The following is a 17,463-nucleotide window of genomic DNA, read 5'->3' as shown; positions in this document are numbered from 1 at the left end:
AACTCTTCCCTCACTCTGAGCAGTGATGAAAGTTCTTCATGTTTATGCTTTGATAAGACTGTAGAAACTGTTTCCTTGGAAAGCAACAGAAACAAAGAAACAAGTCGATTAATTAGAATTACTTTTACTACATTAATACCACAATAATATTAAACTCTTCACCTAGTAATAAAAACATTAAATTCACTTCACATCTAAGTGAGAATCTGAATTCAAAGAACATCAGGATAAAATACTTATAAATACGGCAGATAATAATAATTAAAGAACTATAGATAACTTGATATAAATAAACATATAAGAGATCTGACTTTCTCAACATCAGTCCTGCACCAAGCAAATCATGACAGGACTAATAATTAGCTCACAAGTGTAAATCTTTGGTGTGCTGGGAGTAAAAAAGGCTTCATAAAACACCACAATTATGAGCATAAAGCTATTTTAAACAGTCTGAATATATTAACCTAATAATATTAAATAACATAATAAAATAAAAAGAACAACAAATGCAACATAAATGTAAAAGAAACAAACAAGAAAACCCTTTACCTTCCTGTTAGAATCCTGGCAGCTACTTTAACAAAGCTGGTGTCTCCAGCAGGTCGTTTCTAATGAAGAACGTGCAGAAGATCCTTCTTACCAAGTGACTCAGCTACAAGTCTAGAGTTTAGTCCTTAAATAGAGCTGAGGACAAAGACCCAAGACCAGTTCAAAACTCTGCATTGGTCAATCATCAGCCAACCATTCACACCTTCTTGTATGAAGTACTAGCTCATTATCTATGGAACGTGTGCAAATGAACTAGAAGGAGCCACAAAGCATGATGGGTGAAGTCAAACTACACCTATTTATCTCAGCAGAGAAGTGATTTACATTTAATCCTAAACACAAACAAGGAATTGAAAGGCTATTCTGTAAAGTGAAATGACATGAACTTAGATAAAGCTTTTATGATAAGAATCTAAGTCATGTAAAATGCTGTATGTATATTTGTGTGAATTAGTTTCTACTGTATATGAGGAACAATAAGAAAACTATAACAGGAAACAGCAAAATTATTAATGAGTTTTGGATTAGGGTAGAGAGCAATTTGGAAACTGTTAGGTAATATTTTCTAGTGAGTTTCAGGTTAACTGGTAGTCTGAAATGAAACACTTCAGGTAACGTTAGCTAAAAGGTAAACAGTTTGGATAATGGAAAATGCAATTTTGTTCAAAGGAATAAAACTTTTTCTAGAACAAAATGACCTAATACAAGTACAACACGACTAATAAGAAGTGAATCTAATACAACTAATGTAAAATATTTTGAATCTAAGAGGATTTCACAATAACAGGATTAATCTGAGACAAACTGTAGAACTTTGTCTTAATTTTACTCAAAATAAACAAATGCTGGATGGATCAGGGACACAAAACAGGGTGGGTAGTAAAGACAAAGAGTTTTCTGTATCCAAAAACAGCACCTCAAGTCCTTTTCTTCTCTTCCTTTATAAAGCCTTTGACTTGGCCCTGATACAACATTTGTTATACCACAGATCATGGTATAAGCTGCAGTAGAAAATAAAATGAACGTATGTACAGTGATTGGCTTTATAAATGAGTACTAAGAGTCTACAACACATCTATCCACAGCACTATTATACTGGTTATACTGACCACAATGTAATGACTGCTACCCACACTGTATACATCTAAGGTTGCTTCAGTATGAAATGAGAAAGCTAAAAGATAATTACTTAGTATTCTATTCACTTTGGATGTATCCAGCCTCTTCTTCCCCTCTGGAACAGAGTTGATGCACTCCTCACACCCTCAAGTCCTTTTCTGCCTCCTGTTGAATTGCTGCCAGTCTGGTCCACTGTTTGGGTATAACTCATGTTGGTCAGGTCTAGCATTTGGGATTGGAAGTCCACTCTCGAGTCCTTTGTGTTCCTCAACTCGGTCTAAGACGTCCCAGACTGCCTGCAACTGCTATATCTAGAAAAAAGCAAACATAGATAGATAATTGTGATTATATTTTATTCCCAATCTTTTAGCAAACAACTAAATAGGAAATGTGAAACACATACAGTACTGTGCAAACGTTTTAGGCACCTAAGAAAATAAGATTTTAAAAGCTATAAAAATAAAACTATTTAAAAGTAAGAGTTTATTTGCTCAGAAAAAAAACTAATGTTAGAATAAAAACCACCAACATTAATACTGTAAGTAGTGCTTTTCTGTATGTGAATGTATAGCTTAATATTATTTGTGGTTATCATCCAGTACCTAGTTTGGTTAATCAACACTTCATTATTTTAAATTAAGTGTGCTGGTGATTTAACAAATTCATACAATCGAGGAGAACATCTGGAAACAAACGTTGTTCTTCACACCAGCTCACATACATCTACTTCTTACTTTTTACTGTATTTATGATTATTTGTACTTATTCTAAAGTTATAACTTCATATATAATCTTAGGAGTCTAAGACTGTTGTGTAGTCTGTATTTCCTCTTCAAAACTGTCAACATATCAGTAAAAAACTTGTGGTCATGATGTGATACTCTGTGTTTGCCTTCAATATTCAGCAAACAATTAAATATATGGAAGCCAAGTTCCTCAAAAACAAATCATTCCTTCCCTGCCTGCAATCATCACCTGGTTCCCATGGTCTGTCTTTATCTGATTCAGGTGTGGCTGTAAGCTGTAGCTTAGTATGTGTTAGCTTTAGGTTGTACCTTCACTTTTCCTAGTAAATGTTTATAGAAAGGTTTAGTTTGCATTGTTCAAATTCTAATGTTTTCATTTTATTTCAGGTTCTTCTCTATTTATTTTATCCATTGAAAGGGGTTTGTTGTTTTATTGTTTGATATTGTTTTTCAATTCAATTTTATTTATGTTTACGACCGATCACCGCCCATTGCATAACAATTGAACCGGTGATCAGGTCCATATGCAATTCTCAATGACCACTAATTACAATGGCCATGTGTGTCTTTTACACATGATCGGGGAAAAAGACACACATTTACCCCAATTGTGAATTGCATATGGACCTGATCACCGGTTCCATTGTTATGCAATGGGCGGTGATCAGTCGTTATGCAAATCAACTGCATATAAGGTTGGGGCAGTCGCTGCTGGAGGTAAACAGACCGAGTACAAGTACAGTCTGTGTTCCTGTAGTTATGAACTGCTCTCATTCTCAGCTGTTTTAACAGGATTTAAACAGAAGGTAAAGCTCTTATTTTCAGGTTTTGTTTCCTTCTCTTTATTAATCTTTATGTTTCCTCAGTGAGCTCGTATCACTGCTCAGAATGTAGAAAGTGTTTCAGTAAATCCAACAGTTCACATATTTCTACACCATAAATACAGATAATTCTATAGGTGGGTGTTTCCTCTTATAGTTTTCTTATTGTTCCTCATATACAGTAGAAACTAATTCACACAAATATACATACAGCATTTTACATGACTTAGATTCTTATCATAAAAGCTTTATCTAAGTTCATGTCATTTCACTTTACAGAATAGCCTTTCAATTCCTTGTTTGTGTTTAGGATTAAATGTAAATCACTTCTCTGCTGAGATAAATAGGTGTAGTTTGACTTCACCCATCATGCTTTGTGGCTCCACCTAGTTCATTTGCACACGTTCAATAGATAATGAGCTAGTACTTCACACAAGAAGGTGTGAATGGTTGTCTGATGATTGACCAATGCAGAGTTTTTATCTGGTCTTGGGTCTTTGTCCTCAGCTCTATTTAAGGACTAAACTCTAGACCTGTAGCTGAGTCACTTGGTAAGAAGGATCTTCTGCACGTTCTTCATTAGAAACGACCTGCTTGAGACACCAGCTTTGTTAAAGTGACTGCCAGGATTCTAACAGGAAGGTAAAGGGTTTTCTTGTTTGTTTCTTTTACATTTATGTTGCATTTGTTGTTCTTTTTATTTTATTATGTTATTTAATATTATCAGGTTAATATATTCAGACTGTTTAAAATAGCTTTATGCTCATAATTGTGGTGATTTATGAAGCGTTTTTTACTCCCAGCACACCAAAGATTTACACTTGTGAGCTAATTATTAGTCCTGTCATGAACTGGATTAGATTTGCTTGGTGCAGGACTGATGTTGAGAAAGTCAGATCTCTTATATCTTTATTTATATCAAGTTATTTATAGTTATTTAATTATTAATATCTGCAGTATTTATAAGTATTTAATCCTGATGTTCTTTGAATTCAGATTCTCACTTAGACGTGAAGTGAATTTAATGTTTTTATTACTAGGTGATGAGTTTAATATTATTGTGGTATTAATGTAGTAAAAGTAATTCTAATTATTCAACTTGATTCTTCGTTTCTGTTGCTTTCCAAGGAAACAGTTTCTACAGTCTTATCAAAGCATAAACATGAAGAACTTTCATCACTGCTCAGAGTGTGGGAAGAGTTTTACTATGCAGAGTAATCTCAAACAACACCAGCGTATTCACACAGGAGAGAAACCGTATCACTGCTCAGAGTGTGGGAGGAGTTTTGCTCAACAAGGTCACCTTCAAAAACACCAGCGTATTCACACAGGAGAGAAACCGTATCACTGCTCAGAGTGTGGAAAGAGTTTTGCTCAACAGGTTAACCTCAAAAAACACCAGCGTATTCACACAGGAGAGAAACCGTATAACTGCTCAGAGTGTGAAAAGAGTTTTGCTCAATGTAGTGCCCTTAAAGTACACCAGCGTATTCACACAGGAGAGAAGCCGTATCACTGTTTAGAGTGTGGAAACAGTTTTGCTGAACATGGTACCCTTCAAAAACACCAGCGTATTCACACAGGAGAGAAACCGTATAACTGCTCAGAGTGTGGAAAGAGTTTTATTCAAAGTAGTGACCTTAAGGTACACCAGCGTGTTCACACTGGAGAAAAGTCACATCACTGCTCAGAGTGTGGAAAGAGTTTTGCTCAACAGAGTAACCTCCAAAAACACCAGCGTATTCACACAGGAGAGAAACTGTATCACTACTCAGTGTGTGGAAAGATTTTTGCTCATGAAAATAATTTCAAACGGCATCAGCGTATTCACGTAGATTTACTACATCACTGTTAAGAGTGTGGGAAGTATTTTTATTCCACATAATGTTCTCCAACAACACCAGCGCATTCACGCATTAATCTACTTTAATAAACACAGAACAACTTTTACTTTCAAGTGGAAGAATTTTACCCTGGTCTTTATGGTGTTTGCATAAATTCTTCATATTATGATTGCTAAGTTTTCATAAATGAATAGCCTCTTACTTTAACACTTCTAGGTCTACACTCCAAAATTCTAGTCTTTAGATCATTTCCACTTAGCAAATAATGAACCGTACTTCACCAGAATGTACATGAGAAGGTGTGAATGGAGGGCTGTGGACTGAACAGTGTTGCATTGTTCTATCATCATGAGTCTTTGTTCTCTGTGTTAATTTATAGACCAAATTAGTGGTAGCTAAACTCCTTTGTTAAAAGAAATACTCATATTTACGTTTAATTATCCCACCATCTTCTAGTGCATAAAACCCAGTTCATATAAATGCTAATACAGACTGAACTGAAATAACATTTAAAAATAAATAAATAAATACTATTGTGGTAGTTCAGGAGGTTTTCTTATCATGGAGGTGACCAACTGACCAAAACCAACTGAGGGGTCGGGAGACAAGTGTTTCTTTATTGATGAATAAATGTATTTGTTACACTGTAAATTCCATCTGAGTCCTCTGTGTGATGAGAGTTTGGTTTTGAATCCGATGTCAGCAAATGTGTCCACGGTTGTTAAATGGGACTAAACTCACGGTCCATGTATTTGTATGTAGGCTTGAGCTGGAGTGACAATAGAAAGTGGATGTAAATGACTGGGTGGGTAATAATTCAAAATAGTTCTTCATGTAACCTGAAATTCTATTCATAAATCATAACAGAATAAAAACTAAATCATTAATAAAGAAGATTGGAGAGGAGAAGATAACGAGAGGAAAGAACAGAAAAGAGTAGAAGTGAAATTCAGAGCTTTTAGTATTTAAAGTGTTACTATTAAATGTTCTTTTATGAGATCTAAAATGATTATACAAAATAAATACAATTACCAAGGTTTAGATGCCCACTAAAACTTAAGCATACCATAAACATGGATTAAATGCGGCTTTTTCTTCATCAAAGCTACACAATGAGACAAAGATCAGCTCATACTTTCATTTTTTACTACAGTAAAACACATTCAACTGACTTTTAAAGTGAAGTTCAAAATGTTGTACAGACATCGTCACCATCTAGTGGTCTTAAAATAGTTTACAGCTTGTTACTTATCGCAGATTTGAGATGTTATTATTATTACAGTGGAACCTCGGTATACGTCTGCTTTGGTATAAGTCCCACTTGGTATACGTCCTGTTTGGATAAGAAAAATGTAGCTTGGTATACGACCTTTATTTGGAATACGACTCGCATGCTAGAACTTGTATGGTTCAAAATCAGTCACGACACCGCGCACTACTCTTGTTTACCTCTGGCCAGACCAAGCCACGAGCATCATTACACCAGTTGCTACCATACAGTAAACAAGCCGCGCTATAACTCTACAGCTATAACTCTATAGCTATAACGCGCTATATAATGTTCAGGTACTGTAGTCCCGTTAACGGTGCGCCGTGTTGCTAGGCAACATGAGGGCGAACATAACATTCGCAAACTATTACACTATTTCTTGGACGAAACACCCGCTTAATGATTAAGATTACTGTTTATATTAATCTGGACATTTTCATGTATAGTGCATTACTTAAAATAGTGTTCAACCAAGTCTGTACAGTTTCTTTTTGTTTTCTTTTCAGGGGCGTATTAATATGGAATGATGTGAGGTGGTCACAGGTGCGCTTATATCGGGGATTTAACAGCGGCTTTAAACGCAGCTCAGCCAATCAGATTTTAGGACCGGAACTATCCATTTTATAAATCATTTTATACAACCCCATCAAAGTATAATATGCCAATAACAATAGGATTTTTTTTATGGGAACGGATTATTCATTTTCCCATTATTTCCTATGGGAAAATTCGTTTGGTATAAGTCCAAGGTTCTGGAACGGATTAAGGACGTATACCGAGGTTCCACTGTATTATTATTATTATTATTATATAAAAATGAGAGAGTGTTTATGGCTCTTCTGTCCCAAGTGTTTTTGTAACGTGTTGTAGACCTGCATTGTCGACTGTTTTTGGTATACAGGAAAGAAAAGGCAGAATGCAGGTGAAAATGTGTTATTTGGCAACCCAGTACTGTGTAAATATTGGACAGAACACATAATGGGTTATTTATCAGTCGTGTAGGGTGACACACACCGACTTTAAAGACTTCCGATTACAAGAGATCCAGTGTGAACTTGGCATTAGTCTCCAGATTGGAAGCATGTTTGAAAAAAGCGGACGGGATCTTGTGACCTTGTTGAAATAAAAAATCCTTGTGATGTCGCCCTGTTGTGGCCTTTTTGTAGAATTGTAATGAAATAATATGAGTTGAGAGACGTGAGTTGATGAAGTTTTAGGGTAACGATTTTAGGCTGCTCTGAGTAACTGACAGTAGGTCTGTATCTTCACTGCTGAGTTCAATGTTCTGTAACATGTCAGGAAACGTTGTGCCTTCTTTCACCTCATATTACTGACTTCATACACAAAATGATGAAGAAAAGTGAAAATGAACATTCATGCACCTTCATATATTCAGAGAGTTTATTTATTTATTATTTAATGTTATAAGATTTTGAGGCTTGTTGATCCTGGTCATCCATGTTCTACACTCATACAGCTGTGTGGATCAACAAGGGCGGCACCTCAGTGGAGTTCCTCTAACCGGTCACACACAGATACCCAAAATGCATCATTCTGTTAAAAAGAGAGAAGGAGGGTGGGTTACAGAGAAACATCTGCAACAATCATTGAAATGTGAAATTGAGATGTAACGTGTCCTGATTGGATGGCGCCACCATCGTCCCTCCTTGTCGCACCAACGTCTCCTGTTAAATAAAACAAGAAGAGGTGTAAGAACATTCCAGAAGCTGTAGTGTTTGGACAGATGAGCATGTAGAGCAGCGTTTGTCAGGTAAAATACACTGATTGTGGGAATGTTAGCTGGATTTCTTACACGTCCGCTCAGCTACACACTGGACTACTGCGCTGCTTCCTTCTCAAGAGCAAAAGATACGTAGCTGTGGTCTGATCAAACTTCCACTGCACACACACACACACACACACACATCTCTTTTAGATGGAGCACAAGAACCTCAATATTAATAAATATGTGTCTACATTTTAGCATCTGTGTTGATGCAGATACAAGTACTGAAATGTACCTCAGACACCAGCTGCTTGGTGCTTTGGTTGGACTGTCTGAACATCACAGCCATCTCGGTGATGCTCTCCTCATCTAGATGATCCAGCTGAGACACAAACACACACACAGACACAAATATATGAGTATGTAAGATAATAAAGATACAATCTTCTGTACGGTGGATCTCCATCATGTCACTGTACTACGTCTAGGGTGGATGTTGTACCTGGCATGTGCTGTGCCATTCCACAGGGCTGCTGTACCCCTTCATTACCCACTCGTGATGCAGCAGATGCTCCACCTTTATGCGCCGCTCTGGAACCACCTACAGGACAAGATACAAGAACTTCAGGCGATGAAGCCCACAGAGAAACACACACCCTCTTTGCTCACATTAAACACACCCATAAACACACACCTGCAGCATTTCCTTAATCAGCAGTACAGAACCAGGAGACAGCCAATCAGGAGTGTCAAAATGTCCTTTCTGAGGAAACACAGAGCAAAACAATCACATCTGATCAAAGAACATCACCACAAGCCGTTACTGTTACTTTTACTGTATGTTTAACATGCTGCTGATCATTAAATAATGAATTCTGTTTCATAATCGTAACAAGACGTGTATGCCAATGGTGTTTCATTGTAGTTCCAAGACTTACAGTGATTTGTTCATGGAGCTCCACAAAGTTGTCACCATCGAATGGGAGGTAGCCACACAGCATGTCATATAGGACAACACCCAAGCTCCAAACATCTGCCTAAACACACACACACACACACACACATATTCATTGTCTTTTTTAATCATGCTTTACCCTGGCCAGTCCCCTCATCTAGACCTCATAGAATAACTCATGAATGGGGCTACAGAGGGGACTGAACACCTTGGATTTGGAGACTTTTCAATTGAAGTTTATCATGAATAACCTGGGGACACACCCCACACACACCTACTTCTGCACCATGATAGGGTTGCGCATCAATGATTTCTGGTGCCAAGTAGGGAGGTGTTCCACAGCCCTCAATCAGAGCAGTACCCAATCCACCCTACAACAAAACAGATTTCTATCAACCGAAGGTCCAACTGTTGACTCGCATCTGCAACACAGCACACAAACTGAACCAGCATGGCTCTGTGACGTCCTGTTCATCTAACTGATCACTGAAACTAATTGTGGACACCGTGTGTGCAAGGCTTTAGCATGATGGATGGGGGTAAGCACACCACCTTACTAGACTCTCTGAATGGCACGCTTGATTTAAGTATACACTACAGTCTTAGTAGAGACACGAACCTCTGGTTTGGCACAGAGACCAAAGTCGATGAGCTTGATGTTGTTCTTCTCATCCAGCATCATGTTTTCCTGAGAGTCAAAATAAAACACGTCATATACAAGCACTAACAAAGAAAGAGCACAAAGTATAAGTGGAAATCGTTTGGCTGACGCACTGGCTTAAGGTCACGGTGGACGTGTCCCTGGCTGTGGATGTAGGCCAGCGCCGAGACGATCTGACGGAAGATCCTGCGTGTCTCCTCCTCCGACAACCTGTCGTTATTATCGATGTGGTCGAACAGATTTCCACCCGGACAAAACTGGAGGAGAGAGCGAGTCAAGTGAGCAGCAAATCATCATAAATCCAGAGATTAAATCAAATCTGATAGTTTCCAACCACTGATGGTACCTCAAGCACCATGTAGATCTGGTCAGCAGTCTCCACAACTTGGTACAAGCGGCACACGTGCTGATGATTGAGGTTCTTCAGGGCTTCAATCTCGATCCTCAAATCAGACAACTCATCCTGCAATGGGGATGAAACTGGAACAGTTTTATGACTTTTCAAATCAGAATTAGAAGAACCAAACTTTTGGAAACTGAGACACGTCCATCTTTAACAGACGGTTTTGCTGAAACTAACCCTGAGCTCTTTCTTCTCCAGGATCTTGATGGCCACTGGCTCTTCAGTCCGAATGTGCCTGCCGAGCTTGACCGTCGCATAACCACTGATAGGTAACTAATAGTGTTATGGATAGTGTAAATTTTCCAGACCCTCCTAAAGATCAAGCATGTAGTGCTGAAGCCCAACAAGTGGAGGTGCAGCAGTTAAGACGCGGTGAACGAACCCGCACTTTAACAGAGAAGGGTAAAGGAATGCAAGACATGAAAATCAAAGCACTTCAGCAACAGTTTAACTACATTTACAGCAAATGGAAAACACAAGTCAAATTTGCAAAGCAGTCACTATCACAGTTATCAGAGCCATCATCAGATGATTTGTTTAATGATATCATTTGTGATGTCAGAGGCTTTTCTGCAGCTGTTCAGAAGGTTTATAATGAACTACGTAAAGTCACTACTCCAGACCAAGATACACGTCGAAGAGTGGATCTGTGTGTAGAGATTTCTAATTTCATTGTTTCCAGAGTTTCAAGTCGTCTAAATGGAAGGATTCCACAAGGAGAAGAGTAAGATTGGCCAGAAGCAGGCTCTATTTGGGACTCAGGTAAAAGTGAACTTGGTTCTGCTAGCTCAATCTTTAAGGGCGCCTCAGAGCATTCAAGTAGGTAATCGGTGAGACGTCAAGAAGCTGCTGCTAATGCTGCTACAAGCGAAGCTGTTCTGAAAGTATTGCAAGAACAAGAAAGAGAACAACTGGAAATGCAGCGCTTGGAAGCAGAAGCTAAAAGGAAGATTGCCACACAAGAGGCAGCTGCTGTAAAGCGTCATTTAGAACAAGAAGTAGAAGAATTGGAAAGAAGAATAGGGAGAGAAGAAGAAGAAGCTGAAAGGAGAGCTCAATTAGAGGAAGAGCATACAGCTTTACAAAGTACTTTGGAGGAAAAACAGAGAAGGATACAGCAGTTGGAGGCTATGAAAGAGCTTAGTGCAGCCCGAGCAATAATGCAGGTGTATGATCAAGAGTTGACTATAAAAGTTGAGTCAAAGGACATACAAAGCCAAGTAGATGACCAGCTCCTGAGTCCTATAAGTCATATGCCCCTTCCTGTGTCTTCTGCCCCACAGTTTGTGGCCACCTCAAATGAAAATACAGTAGAGCTTGTTAAGGTACTGGTTGATGCTTTAAGTGCTAATAGAATTCCAGTTCCTGAACCTTCAATTTTTAGTGGAGATCCATTGAAGTATAGTGACTGGAAGCTCTCTTTTGAAATTCTCATTGACCAGAAGAATATTCAAGACAAGGAGAAGATATACTATCTACGTAGATATGTAAGTGGACAAGTTATGATGGCTATTTCCTACTTGGAACCAAATCTGCTTATGTTGCGGCATGGAAGATTTTGGAGGAGAGATATGGAAACCCATTTATAATTGCAAAGGCATATAGAGACAAGCTCCAGGCATGGTCCAAGATTGGATCTAAAGACAGCTTGGAGCTCAGGGAGTTTGTCGATTTTCTCCGCAGTTGTGAGGCTGCCATGGTTCATATCAAAGAACTAAACATTTTGAATGATTGTATCGAAAATAGAAAAAAAAATTCAAAGCTACCTGATTGGCTAACTGCTAGATGGAATCGGAAGGTTATTGAAGTAGAAGAGGAGAGCAGTCAGTTCCCCTCATTCAGCCAGTTTGTGAATTTTCTGGCAAGAGAAGCGAAAATTGCTTGTAACTCCGTTACATCATTGCAATCACTAAAGCAAGATGAAACTGAAAAGCTGAAATACCAAAGATATCAAAATATAAAGGCAAAGAAACTGACTACTTGTTCTAATGAAGAGACTTTCAAAATGTGTAATTTCTGCAAGAAAACTGGGCGGCATTCTTTACACAAATGCAGGAAATTTATGGAGAAAGCAGTCTCGGACCGAGTCAAATTTGTCCAAGCTGAAAGGCTATGCTTTGGTTGTCTTAAGTCTGGGCACGTCTCAAAGTTCTGCAATAATCGTAGTACTTGTGATATATGCTACAAGCGGCATCCTACATGTCTACATGAGGATAGAGAAAAAGGAGAACAAAGATCACTGCAAACCAAACAGAACTTTAATCAAGAAAGCTTAAGTACAAGTCAGGAAGGGAATAAAGAAAATTCCCAGGCAAAACAACTTAAAGAAAAAATGACAGTTGCTACTTCAAATAGAGTAATCCTTGATAAAGCCAACATGCAGACATCTGCAATAATTCCAGTATGGCTTTCCTCTTTAACTAAACCAGTTCAAGAAGTACTCGTATATGCTTTGTTGGATTCTCAAAGTGACACGACCTTTGTTCTTAGTGAAGTAGTTGAAGCTTTGAAGGTAAACAAAGAACAAGTCAAGTTAAAACTTTCTACAATGACTTCAAGAACTACAGTAGTAAGTTCTCAAAGAGTAAGTAACCTACAAGTCAGAGGCTTTTACACGGATAAGAAGATTTCCCTACCACCAGCTTACACACGTGACTTTATTCCTGCCAATAGAACTCATATACCAACTGATGAAACCGCAAGAGCTTGGTCCCATCTAGAACACCTCCAAGAAGACATACCACCCTTGCAGGACTGTGAGGTGGGATTGCTCATTGGTTACAACTGCTCACAAGCTCTGCTCCCACAAGAAGTTGTGGCTGGGAAAGAAAATGAGCCCTATGCACAGCGTACAGACCTGGGATGGAGTATTGTCGGTCTTGGAAACTCCTGTGTAGATTATGGAGATGCCATTGGAATCAGCCATCGCATTGGAATGAGACAGGTAGTACCAGGTGTTCAGCCTTCTGTCAATCTAAAAACCGAAGTACACTCTGTGAACAGATCCAAAGTTAAAGAAATTACCTTTTCAAACATCATAAAAATCCTTGAATCAGACTTCTCAGAAAAAGCTGGAGAAGAGGATTCCGTGTCTCAAGATGATCTTAAGTTTATGTTAAAGGTGAAAGAAAGTATAACACAAAAGGATAGTGGTCACTACGAAATGCCATTACTGTTTAAAGATGAAAGACCAAAATTACCTAACAACAAGATATGTGCTATACATCGCCTAAATTGTCTTAAAAAGAGGCTAAGGAATAATGAAACATACTACAAGGATTATGTAAACTTTATGGATAATAATATTTCACGTGGTGACGCAGAGAAGGTCTCTGAGGAAGAAACTGACAACAGCTTGGCTTGGTATATTCCACACCATGGAGTTTATCATCCACAGAAACCAGGCAAAATACGTGTAGTATTTGACTGTTCTGCCAAGTTTCAAGAAACATCACTCAATGATCATCTGCTCACTGGACCTGATTTAACAAACACCTTAGTGGGTGTCCTTTGTCGATTTCGAAAGGGCTCCATTGCTTTCATGTGTGACATTGAAAGGATGTTTCATCAGTTTCATGTCAAAAAGGAAGATCAAGATTACTTAAGATTCCTCTGGTGGCAAGATGGCAATTTAGAAACTACACCCTCAATTTATAGGATGAAAGTTCACCTGTTTGGAGCGGCTTCGTCTCCTGGCTGCGCTAATTTTGGCCTAAAACATCTGGCGGCGCAAGGGCAAGGTCAATATAGCAAAGACACTATACACTTCATACAGAAAATTTTTTACGTAGATGATGGTTTGGCAAGTGTTCAAACTGAGAAGGAGGCCATTCAGCTTGCTAAAGAATCGAGAGAACTTTGCTCCACTGGTAGATTAAGACTTCATAAGTTTGTTTCCAATAGCAAGGATGTAATGGCATCCATCCCAGAAGAGGAACGCGCCATAGTTAAAGATCAAGATATGGCCTTAAGCTTACCACATATAGAGAGAGCACTTGGAGTAGAGTGGTGCATCGCATGTGACTCATTGAAATTCAGGGTTCAAGTAAAGTCTAATGTACTCACAAGAAGAGGTGTGCTTTCTACTGTAGCCTCTGTATATGATCCATTGGGATTTATTGCACCCTTTATTCTTTTAGGAAAACAAATACTCCAACAAATGTGCAGAGAAAAAACAGGCTGGGATGAGGAGCTTCCAGAAAATTTGAGACCTGAATGGGAGTCATGGATCAGAGACCTACCTAGTCTTGCGACAGTGGAGATTCAAAGATGCTACTTACCTTTGGATTTTAGCAGCGTCAAAAAGTATGAGCTTCACCATTTCTCAGATGCAAGCATCTCTGGGTATGGTGAGTGTAGCTATCTACGGGCTATTAATGAGTCTAACGAAGTTAATTGCTGTTTAGTAATGGGAAAATCAAGAGTTTCACCAACAAAGGTTACAACAATACCGAGACTGGAGCTTTCTGCAGCAGTAGTTGCAGTTCGAACCAGTGACATGCTCCGTAAGGAATTGGAAATTGAAGATCTACAAGAATACTTTTGGACGGACTCTACAGTTGTTCTTGGCTATATAAATAATGATGCCAGAAGGTTTCAAGTATTTGTGGCCAACCGGTTACAAAGAATTAGGTCAAGCACAAAGCCTGAACAATGGGCTTATGTTGCATCTGAAAACAATCCGGCAGACTATGCCTCTCGAGGATTAACTGCAGAGCAACTTAAAACTTCCAATTGGTTCTCTGGACCAAAATTTCTCTGGCAGAAGGAACTACCTGACAGAGAGCTCAAGGTGGGAGAAGTTAAGGAAGATGATCCCGAACTTCGTAAAGCTGTTGTTTTAAACACAAAGGCAAAGGAAAATAGATCATTAATAGAGCGCCTTGAGAAATTCTCTGACTGGTCAAGGGTAGAACAAGCAGTTGCCAGACTGAGACGACGTGTTAAAGAATACAAAGGTGAGAAGCAAAAAACTAATGAAAGTACAAGCTTAGAAGAAAGACGAGAAGCAGGAATTGTCATTGTTAAGTTGGTTCAAGAAGAAGCATTCCCAGATGAAATAAAGAGCCTGAAAGTAAAGAATGTTGTTACCAAAACCAAACACAGTAAGTTATACAAGTTGAGTCCTTTTTTGGATGATGAAGGTATCTTAAGAGTGGGAGGTCGCCTAAGTCAGGCTATGTTACACCCACATGTGAAGCATCCAGCAATACTTCCTAGGAACAGTCACATATCTGCCTTACTTATAAAACACTTTCATGAAAAGGTTCATCATCAGGGACGTGGAATAACCATGAACGAATTAAGAGCTAATGGGTGGTGGATTCTGGGATGCAGCAGTGCAGTATCATCTCACATCTTTAAATGTGTTAAATGTCAAAAGTACAGAAGACGTACTGAAGAACAGAAATAGGGTAACTTGCCTCCAGATAGAATGGAAGCGACTTCTCCATTCACTTACTCTGGCATAGACTGCTTTGGGCCGATTCATGTCAAAGAAGGAAGAAGGGATATTAAAAGATATGGTCTTTTGTTTACATGTTTATGTTCAAGAGCCATACATATCGAAGTGCTTGATGACATGACCACTGACGCATTTCTTAATGCTTTAAGAGCGTTTATTGCCATTAGAGGAAATGTTCGTCAGCTGCGAAGTGACCAAGGAACCAATTTTATTGGTGCTAAAAGAGAGTTTGCAGAACTCATGAAAGGAATGGATAAAGAAAGAGTCAAGGTTTTAGGGTGCGAATTTCTAATGAATCCCCCAGAAGCAAGTCATATGGGTGGTGTCTGGGAGAGACAAATTAAAACTGTCAGGAGTGTTCTTATTGCCATTCTCGACCAGTCCGCACAAAGACTTGATAGTTCCTCTCTAAGAACTTTCTTATATGAAGTTATGGCAATTGTTAATGGCAGACCACTTACCATTGAACATTTGAACAATCCATCCGCACCTGAACCTTTGACTCCAAATCACATTCTCACGATGAAGTCTGCTATTATTTTTCCTCCACCTGGACAGTTTGCCAAAGAAGATTTGTATCTTCGAAAAAGATGGCGTCGGGTTCAATATTTGGCCAATGATTTTTGGCTTAGATGGAGAAAAGAATATCTTTTGGGGCTACAAACAAGAGAAAAGTGGCAGAAGAATAGAAGAAATCTGAAAGTGAAAGATATTGTACTTTTAAAGGACGATCATGCACCACGTAGTGAATGGAAGTTGGCCAGAGTAGTGGAAGTTTTTCCAGGATTAGACGAGAGGGTAAGAAAGGTTAGATTATTGGTAAGCAATGTCATAAGCTTGTGACCTTACTTGAAGCAGAATAAGATGTGATGTTTGTTTAATTTTATTTCATGCTGAATGGTTCACAATAGAGAAAAATCTAAATGTTGTTTACCTGCAGCAGTATTTAGAGAAATCTCACATTTGTGATTTGGTGGGAGTGTAGCTGCTACCATTATAGTAGGTATATGTATGTTTTGTAAGTTTGTTTTGTTATTATTTCGCTTTTTGTGTGGTTACATTTGAAACCTATATTTTGAAACCTATGTTGGGCTGTTGTGTGAAAACTGCGCTAAATAGAGCAGCGCATACCGCGGCACGTTTGTTTGTTTCTATACAAAGGGGCATGGACACTTCGCGGATAAAGAGTTAAAACTTTAAAGGTGCAGTACATGGACAAGTCTTAAAGATGATTGATTTCCTTTCGTAGCATGCAGCATGCAGCCAACAAGGTACTTTTTTGTTTATATTTTGAATTAATTATGTATAAATATGTATGAATATTGATGAACTATGTATAAATATGGTAACGTGGTTTGTATGTGTAAAATTGTATTTTAATAGTTTTCACGGTTTGATGGGAGTGAGAAGAAGACTTCAAATAAATCAGTAAAGAAAACCACTTGTGTTTGCATGTGCTTGAGAGGGAGCAAAAATTGATCTATGCTACTTCTGTTACTATTTGCAATAAAATAAGTGTGCTTACCTTCAACGTGTCTTGCTTCGTTTTCGTTTTGCGATGTTGAACTTGGGTCCATCAGGTCATCAAATGCCAGATACAGTAGTCTTTTGCTGAGTTATCCATGTTTTTGTTTTGATTTTGTAATGCAACTCAGGAAGTATGAAAAGTAAACAAAGATCTTGTTCAGCTACTGGACAATTTCCAACCTAATTTTCAGGGCTTGGTATAAGGTGTGAATTGATGCATGCTGCAATTAGTCCAAGTCTAATGTACGTGTGTGTGTGTGTGTGTGTGTGTGTAAATATTTTTTTTACTAGATTAAATATTCAAATGTCTGTAAACTTTTCTTAGCAGAGATAAGATCCACGAATGTTATACTTTCCATGAACTTTAAAGAAACCTTT

At 38.4% G+C, this 17,463-nt stretch overlaps 1 pseudogene; it reads left to right on the top strand.

The window, feature by feature from the left end:
• The window catches only part of LOC134326286 (zinc finger protein 850-like), a 226,344-nt pseudogene extending 221,365 nt beyond the window's left edge, over positions 1 to 4,979 (top strand).
• The last annotated feature ends 12,484 nt before the right edge of the window (positions 4,980 to 17,463 follow it).

Source organism: Trichomycterus rosablanca, chromosome 14, assembly GCF_030014385.1.
Source record: "Trichomycterus rosablanca isolate fTriRos1 chromosome 14, fTriRos1.hap1, whole genome shotgun sequence".
NCBI lineage: Eukaryota > Metazoa > Chordata > Actinopteri > Siluriformes > Trichomycteridae > Trichomycterus > Trichomycterus rosablanca.
Note: the sequence above shows the minus strand (reverse complement) of the source record. Positions and strands in the feature narration are given on the sequence as shown.